The 9,302-nt window shown below is 41.6% G+C and overlaps 1 long non-coding RNA gene across 1 annotated transcript; it reads right to left on the reverse strand.

The window, feature by feature from the left end:
* Positions 1 to 340: 340 nt before the first annotated feature.
* On the reverse strand, positions 341 to 1,450 carry LOC121694526. The gene is made up of 3 exons (XR_006025798.1): positions 1,345 to 1,450; positions 1,084 to 1,157; positions 341 to 439 (listed from the first exon to the last, which is right to left on the reverse strand). It is a non-coding gene; the product is annotated as an uncharacterized LOC121694526 (long non-coding RNA).
* Positions 1,451 to 9,302: the final 7,852 nt, after the last annotated feature.

Consider the following 9,302-nt stretch of genomic DNA (forward strand, 5'->3'; position numbering starts at 1 on the left):
AAATTGAGGTAACAATTTGCATGGATCTTTTTAAGTAATTTCAACTCAAGCCGTTTTTGAGTAAATATTGTGAGACTTATATAGTTAGAACAACTGAATTATATTATATGATCAAATTAATATAATTAAGTTGGTTCAACTTAATTAAGCTTTTAGAGGACAAATCAGGTTGATTGTGCTAAACTAATTGAGTTCTTCTCACTATAAAAGTCTCACAATATTTACTCAAAAAACAACTTGAGTTGAAATGACTTAAAAAAAATTAAGGTAACAATTTGCATGGATCTTTTTAAGTTATAGTAACTTACTTCACTTCTGTCTGAATAAAAGCACACAGCAATTTAAATTTTCTGAAAGCATTGTTTATTTTTAAAGCAATGGCAACTGGTCCAGTTGTGCAATGAATGAATGTAGAGCTCCGTCTGAATTCGTCATTTATCTGTATAAAAGAAAGGCACAATGTTAGAAAATTTACCTCAAGACAAACAACAAAATGAACAAAATCTACATGGTTTGCAGGGATTGACACATAATATTTCTCAAACTTCAAAAATAAATAAATGTTGGCCTACCTATTAGGCCTATGTTCAGGTTAAGCTAAGAATGTCAAATGGCCCACAAACCTTCATAAATAGTGACAATGTTAGGCTTAACTAGGACGACCAAATATGATCCTCAAACACGTGCAGTGTTAGAACTAGCAATGCTAAAATATTAAGTGCGGAATACAGCTGCCACGGTGAAATTTGAAGACACCAGACAGCTAAATTTACCTTTACTAACTCCAAATGATCAAAGGGCAGGCTGCAGGTAACTTTGAAGACGCCAGCTACCAAAGTCATCTTTTCAAATGGTTTAATTACCGTGCAAGCAGCAGCTAGCTTGGAAGACACGATAGCTACTGTCTGTAGATAGCTAAAATCCATCTTTTCAAATATTCAAATTAGCAAAAGGGCAAGCTGTAGCGTTAATTTCATTTGACTGTCACGTGACAAAGATTTTGACGCACTGTGTGCCGTTGTTTGATAGCTGTTGCTTTTAAAACAAACACAAAAATAGTAGGCTAGACTACTTTGCACGTACCTGTGATGTTCGATGCAGGCTACAGGATCCTGTGCCATAATTTCTGTTACTTCTCAGGCGTGGTCTGGAAGGTCCTGAACGTTCAATCGTGTTATTAGCTTTATAAGTTTGGTCACGAGATTTACAAGTTTCAGGAACTTAATACTTTCTATTGTTAGGTGAAAGCAAGACTGTGTGTTGAAAATCCATATATGAATAAGTTGAGACAGCTTTCTTTCTTTTTCAGTATTACAAACTCCTTAAAAAAAATTGTCAACTCACCTATACATGTACAAGTAGCAAACTTAATTTTTTTATGTCGAAAATGTTCTTCATTTTAAGTTTTATCTACTAACCTCTGAATCATTTTTTAGAGTGTAGGCTATGTCTGCGGGGAAGGACGTCTGATATGATCTCCTTCCTTCTCAATGCCAATGTTGCATCAACTTCTGAATATGTGAATTGAAGGACGAATACACATTTGAACATACTGACAATCTCTATTAGGACAATCCACCATCTCATGATGTTGCTTTAAATGCCACTTTAAATGCATCCTTAAATGGCCGAGAACAGTTTGCACATTAAATGGTTGTTTTCACCTACACAGCTGACAAGTAATACACATTCTGACTGAGCATGAACTGTGTGTGACCGTGTCAAATGAATTTAGGCTACTGACTTAAATGTGCAGACAGTCAGTAACATGACAGTGGACTAACGTTAATGGAGGAAACATTGCTAACATGCTGTAAACGATAATGTTGCAGGACCTGTGCCCTGTTATCAAGCAGTGCACCACAAAGCTTGCACTTCCAAGCTGTTGTGTTAAATAGTGCTAACGGGGGTTAATTAGTTCATATTTTTAGTACTCACATTGGCAAATTGAGTTAGATCGCTGGCTGATCCAGCAAGTGCTGACATAGAAGCTACAGCAGCCAAATTCTTAGCTGCTAGTGCTAGCTAGTTCTAACTGGATAAAGTAACGTCACGTAGCCTAAGACAATATTTTCAAACATTCGGGTTTTTAAACAATATGATAAAGGACGTGCTTTAGGGTCAACATGCACCTCACTTTTCCACTTACGTTTAATTGCGGTTTTTCTCTCTTCTCGTCGTCTCCTCTCTCGTTGTCTATTTTCACTGCTCTTGTTCTCGTCTCTTGTCATCTGATGGTCGACCGTTGCCGGCGTCGCTTGTCACTCGGCGTTGGCTAGTTGGTGCTGTAGGCCTACACAAGGTCCACGTATGGCAGAAGATCCGCCTACAAATTTGCTACAATTTGCGTGGGGAAGTTTCCCACGCTTTCTATTTTTTTCAAATGACTTAAAGCGGATGAGTGCTGTCAACTTAAAAGTTCAAATTTGTTCAAGTAACACAGACGATTAGAGTACTATTAACTTTTTTTCATTTTTGAGTGTTTACAAATCAAAAACATTGTTTTACTTGTACTGTTCGGTTTTACAGTGTGTTTGTCCCAAGTACATACCTTTTCTCAGTATTTTTTTTTTTTTCCATGTCACCTCACGGGCTCCGTAGTCATGGGTACAATGTATGGTAAATGTATTGCCTCCGATATGTTTATGATAGTTAGTCAGCATGTTTAAGGTACCGGTAGTTGGTTTCATCATTTTTGCACCTTGCAAACAACTGGTTAAATATTGATTAAGCACCTTGTGTCCTGCGGTAAATGGTATGTGGTGGATGTGCATTCGTTAAAGCAATCTGCCTTAGAAAGCAAAACAATAAAACATTTAATTTTTGTTTTTTATTTTTACAATGCACTTTACCTTTTAATGCCTTTGAACTACCAATGCATATGGATTGTAGTAAACAAACATGCCTTTTCAGATGGCTAAACATCGAAATGTGCTTGGATTGGATAATATTTGTGCATTTGCAAAGACATACTTGAGGATATTCTCAGGTTAATAGGGCATACTACACTATATGTGGTATACAATACGATTTTACTGTATTTGTAACATTTATAAAGGCTATGCATTTATGAAGACTAGGTATTTATAGACATTTATGAAGACTAGGTATTTATGAAGGCATTAAACTGACCAAACTTTAGGATACAGAATAGTAAAAAGACAGTTATACAAAGTTGTTGTTATATCACCACCAATGCACTCTGAAGCATTGTCAATTCTATGCTCTGTTGTGTAAAATTTTAAACAATTTGTTCAAAGACACTGCTTGTGTATGAGAGTGATTGTGAAAGGCTTTATCTAGGCCAATGACTGGATGAGTCACTGGATAATTATTCTTATCAACATGCAGAGTAACCCTGTTACAATTGACGTCTGTATGTTGCTTTGGATAAAAGCATCAGCAAATTAATAAATAATAATGAATAATTCTACCAAAAGGACTCTGAGTTAACAGTGACTCAAAGAGGAGAATGGATTATTTGGTTTAGGCTTTTAGAAATATTTGATGGCCACTGCAATGGTTTGATTGGCTTCATGGATTTTGTAAGTATATAAAATAAAGTAAATTTCTCTCTGACAAATGTATAGTTAACACACTCATATGTACACATACTCATACGCACACACACACACACACACACATACACATGAATGGGGACATTTAACTGTGCTTGACAAGGCACTGCTAACAAGTGCAAAACCTTTTGCTATAAATTTCACTGTGAACTGAGCACAGCATGTGGCATCCGAGACAGCGAGGTCTATTGTATAAACTCACTTACACACTTACAGTACACATGGAAACACACACAACATGCGCGCACACACACACACACTAAAAGAAACACCATGAACACGTTTATGCTTCATATCTACTCTTGCCATCACTGGCAGATGGTGTGTGGTTGGATGAGATGGTCCTGGGCTACACCATTTTGCCAACCTTGTGGTGTGGTTACACTGCCCACTGGGTCAGCCATTTCACAGAGCCATGGCCATCACTCATCACATGGCCCATCTGACAGCAGTGCCGCCACACAATAGAGGGATCACTGCAGCCAGAGGTGTACAAGGGCAGCCGTGGCCCACTGGTTAGCACTCTGGACTTGTAACCGGATGGTTGCTGGTTCGAGCCCCAACCAGTGGGCCGTGGATGAAGTGCTTTAGCAAGGCACCTAACTTTCATTAACCCAACCTAACCTAACCCTCATTGCTCCCTGAGCGCTGCCGTTGTAGCAGGCAGCTCACTGCACCAGGATTAGTGTGTGCTTCACCTCACTGTGTGTACACTGTGTGCTGTTTGTGTTTCACTAATTCACCGATTGGGTTAAATGCAGAGTCCAAATTTCCCTCACGGGATCAAAAAAGTATATATACTTATACTTACTGTAGCCACAAACGAAACAAAAAAATGGTAATCAAAGACAAAGGCTGAGAAAATAAAACTGGAAAAGAATAGGAATAAAAAGTAGAGACTGAAGGCTGAGAAAGACAGCGCCATCCATACGATGGAGGTGGGGGAGCTGCCTGGAGAAAGCAAACCATCCATACGATGGAGGTGGGGGAGCTGCCTGGAGAAAGCAGACCATCCATACGATGGAGGTGGGGGAGCTGCCTGGAGAAAGCAGACCATCCATACGATGGAGCTGGGGGAGCTGCCTGGAGAAAGCAAACCATCCATACGATGGAGGTGGGGGAGCTGCCTGGAGAAAGCAAACCATCCATACGATGGAGGTGGGGGTTTGGGGTTGGTTGGCTTTTCTTCACAGTCTTCACTTTCTTCACAGTCGCAAACAGCTGTTGGCTGCGGTGTTGTCCCAGCGCTTAGAGTCTCAGGTGGACGCGGCCAGACAAAGAAATCTTCCCCGGAACAGATTGATGTGTGATAGCGGCAGCGGCTCAGTATCAGGACACGCCGCGCCGCAGGGAAATTGGGCCTTTAAGCACACTTTGGAGTTTAAGTGTTGACAAGCAAGCGCTTGGGAGAGCAGAGAATCAGCCGATGAAGTTGTAGCAAAAACGTTGCGCAGTGCTAACATTCATTTCAGACAAACCTCCAAGCGCTTGGGAGAGCAGAGAATCAGCCGATGAAGTTGTAGCAAAAACGTTGCGCAGTGCTAACATTCATCTCCCTTTTGCGCAGTGCTAACATTCATTTCCCTTTTGAGATGTTGGCCTTTTCTTCCCTTTTCACCTCTTGCTTGGCTGATGTATGGAAACATCATGATGCATCACGGCTAGAAGATCAGATGTTATTTTGTGTATTATTAACCCTGATTTGACATCTATCAACATCTACTGAATCAATGTTTCCCTTGTGTGCATACAGCTTTTAAAGCAGCACTAGATAACAGTATATGAAATGACAACTTGCCAATGTCACAATCAATGCCAACCAAACTCCATTCCAATTCTCAACCACAAAAACCCCAAAACCCATTCCAACCACAAAACACACAGCAAACATTTTTTTTTTAATTTTATTGTGCTTGGTACCTTGAAGGTGACAGAACTACTCCCAGCACCTGAAGAGGAAACCATCTGCCATAACATTTAATAGACATCTAATCACCCATTAAGCCCAAAGTTAATTATAATGTGTGAGGTGAATATCTTAGTATCCTCTTGCGATGCTCTTAATAGGAACTAGGTCTCCTCAAGGTATTGCGTCTGTCATGATTTCACAATTAATCTTGTCACACTAAATTATATGAGTCTTTTTCAACCTCACCTACCTCATCCAGAAGTCTCATATGAAACAGCCACAGAACACACTTGACTATAGAAGGAAAATGTGCCTGAGATGTTAGGCCTTGTTAGGCCTATACAGTGAATATCTGTAAATAAATTTGGATTAAGCGCGTTATGAAAGAGTTTATTTTGATGTGGTTGAATATTGAACGTCTTGCATCGACTGTGAAGAATGATGATGAAGAAGCATTACGCAAGTGACAAGAACGAGAAGGGATGGCTTCCAAATGGAGTCTAAAATGCTTGCTTACTCACGACTGTTTGCTTTAATTAGTACAAATGCAGAGCGATTAAGCTAAGATTACATTTTCTGTGGGTGCCACATGTTTTATTCATTTGCTATGAGCCCCCCCTCCCCCAACACACACACACACACACACCACCACCACTTCCCCAGACCCCCCTCCCCATCCCCTCTCTGTCGTCCACTGGCACCCCAGGCTCAGCTGAGACAGCCAGTAGTTTTTCCTCTCCGGGAAGCAATCAGTCGCATCAGGGCAAGAGGCAGGGTTGAGGAGCGGTGACAAAAGAGGACTGATGGACAGATTCGTTCCCCCAACTGCTCCCAACAAACCCTGGGGGGACAATGAATTTAGAGTGGTCTGTGTGTGGCTGTTTGCACTGTCCGTGGGTAGGGGTTTGTGTGTGTGTGTGTGTGTGAATGTGTAAGTGTGTGTGAATGTGTAATGAATATGTGTGTGCATATGTCTATTTTTGATAGCCTACTTCATGGATGCTGATAAAATTTGCTAACATTCAATATCCATATTCAAGGTCATTGAATTGTAATCTCCACCGACGGCACACTGCCGTGAGTGTACTGGCTTGCGTGTCCATTCATATTCCATTTGCATGAGCTCACTCAGATGACCTGCACCTCAGTATTCCAAAGGTGCCTTCCCCTTCCACGGGCTTCAAACTGGCGCGCAGCGACGCTTAGCTGGGGAAAGCACCGGGAGGTAACGCACACCTGGCTGTGTGACAGCACGGTGGAGGAAGCACTCACTCCATGCACACCAAGTGCCTCTTTGATCAGCACAGTGCAAGGCCCACCTGCTGCGCTGTGGTGGACATCCAATCCTGGGCTACGTCCATGCGGAGAGTGGACTCCTGAGGTGCAACCAGGGGAAGAGTAGAGAGGAACCACTGGTCTGTTTCTGTAATGCCATACGGCTGTACTGCTTACTGAATAATACAGGCTACTACTTTTCTGTCAAGAGTATAGTGTGCAGTGTGCCACTTTGGAAGTGGCCCTGGGCTGTCTGAATCATGCCAATGGCTAGGGGGCTGCACAATATAGCCTGTAGCACCAACGCCAAGAAAGGAAGGAAGGTCAGTAAATATTATGAAGGCTGCTGCATGTTGACCTTTCTGTAACATGCTAGACCACCAGTCAAAAAAATTCAGTGGACCTTAGCAGGTTTAGTACAAACTGTATACTCCAGAAGTGATTCTACCAGTTTTCATGCGGCTCACTGTGTCACTTCTATGTGGTTTGTATTATATTTCGGATTCTACTTTTTGTGTCATTCTGTTTGTAATCAGTGGATTGAAATTGTTTAGATAATGTCGTCTTTTCTAGGTCATTTCATACTAAACAACAGGATGCATTTCAGGGTGGGACTGAGTGTGATAATAGACCTGTGATGAGATCCGGAATTCAAAAACTGTCACTAGCTGTGAATTTCATGACTTTTTTTCTCAGGCTCCACAGACAGAATGCAGTTATTCGGTGACTTGTTGTGTCCCTTTTGATTCATTTTTATTCTGTCCTTTATAGGCGAAGATTCTCCTTGACAGAGGAACTATTTCCGACCACAAACCATCGTTAATGGAGACATGGCTGACAGAATAGTATCTGATACCCCCTCTCCCGCTAAGCTCTTTATAATGCACTTACCTAACAAGATCACTGTTAGCATGGCTATGCAAATTACCCATCTGCTTAGCTTATCCTCGGGAGGACGCCATTGTGAGTGATGCCAATTGGGTCTATTGTCTTCCTTTTATCAAACGTATTCATTTGAAGACCGAGGGGAGGACGGAACTTTACGTTCCTGTTGGGATTGAGCATGATGGTAAGCCATGACCGCCTTGATGTCTGCTAGCGCTTCTCTGTAGGTGCTCCTATAATGCTGTGCAACATATGCTCTCATTCCTGTCGAAACTGGTAATGAATGGACTAAGAGTGAGTCCACTGGATGACAACTTGGAGAATGAATCTATTGTGGAACATTACAGGATGCTGCCGGGGGGATTATCTTGCCAAATTCACAAAAAAATGGCTCGCCGATAAAACAACATAAATTAAATACCTCTAGCAAGGCAGCAAACATTATGTAACTCACAGCAAAGTGTTGCTGGCATTTTCCATCGATTGAGAGTGCAGAATAACAATAAAATGGTGGCATCATGACAAATTCCAAAATATTTCTTTGACAGGTCATTGTCCATGAGTACAGGTGGTATTGATCTCTGACTCCCCAGTGAAAAGCCATGTTCTCTGCAAAGCAGAGGCTTCTTGCACTAATTTCTGGCCCGACGATAAGCACGTTCAATTCACCCATCTGCTTCTCTTACAATAATCACAGTTTGATGTGAGCATTCTTTTTAAAGGATATTTTTTGGGGGTTTTATGCCTTTAATTGACAGGACAGTAGAGAATGACAGGAAGTGAGTGGGAGAGAGAGCCGGGGCAGGACCCGGAAAGGACCACGGGGCGGGAATCAAACCCAGGTCGCCGGCGTACGGTGCAGGTGCCCCAGCCAGTTGCGCCACAGCTGGGGCCTGATGTGCGCATTCTTTGAATTGTTTATTTTCTTCTCCTTTTGAACACAGACTTTTACTTTCATGAGTTCTCATTAAATAGACATTATTATTTTTATTGCAGCCATTTTGCCTGCCACTGTTCACCTACAGCTAATCAGCATTATGGCTGGAGAAATGGTACAGTGCTTACAGGCTTTATTACTCCCATCTATAATCTCAGAGAAGATATTTCTGCAGAGAAAACAAATACAGAGTTGGAGGAAATTAATTGCCCTGTTTCTCTTTCGGAGGATGGACTTAGGGTCATTTCGTGGGAGCGGCCATTTTCAGGAATGCGTTCAAATCAAAATTAATCGCCTCGCTCGATTGATGGGCCTGCAGCGTGCTTTGCCTTAAAATGAAATCTTGTGATGCATATGTCTGGTGAAATGGAACAATAAATCATACAGCCGTGGTGTGTGTGTGTGTGTGTGTGTGTGATCGCATGTGTGTGGTTGAATTTATTTTTTGCTGGTATCGGGTAGAACCTTGGTAGGGGCCTTGCTTTTACAGTATGGCTATGTGAAGCTCTCATTCCACAAAGGAACCCTTTGGTTATGGAGGAAGATCAACCGTCGTATTCATCATATTTCATTTACACGAGGGCACATTAACCCTGGCCTTAGTATTATATCACTAGACATTAAGATGAAGGTCACTCACTTCTCTCTGAGTGACTATAAATGAGGTGGTTCAACAACTTTAGGCTGGCATGTTAAAAGCATTTTTAGCCAATGTGGT

Source organism: Alosa sapidissima, chromosome 2, assembly GCF_018492685.1.
Source record: "Alosa sapidissima isolate fAloSap1 chromosome 2, fAloSap1.pri, whole genome shotgun sequence".
NCBI lineage: Eukaryota > Metazoa > Chordata > Actinopteri > Clupeiformes > Clupeidae > Alosa > Alosa sapidissima.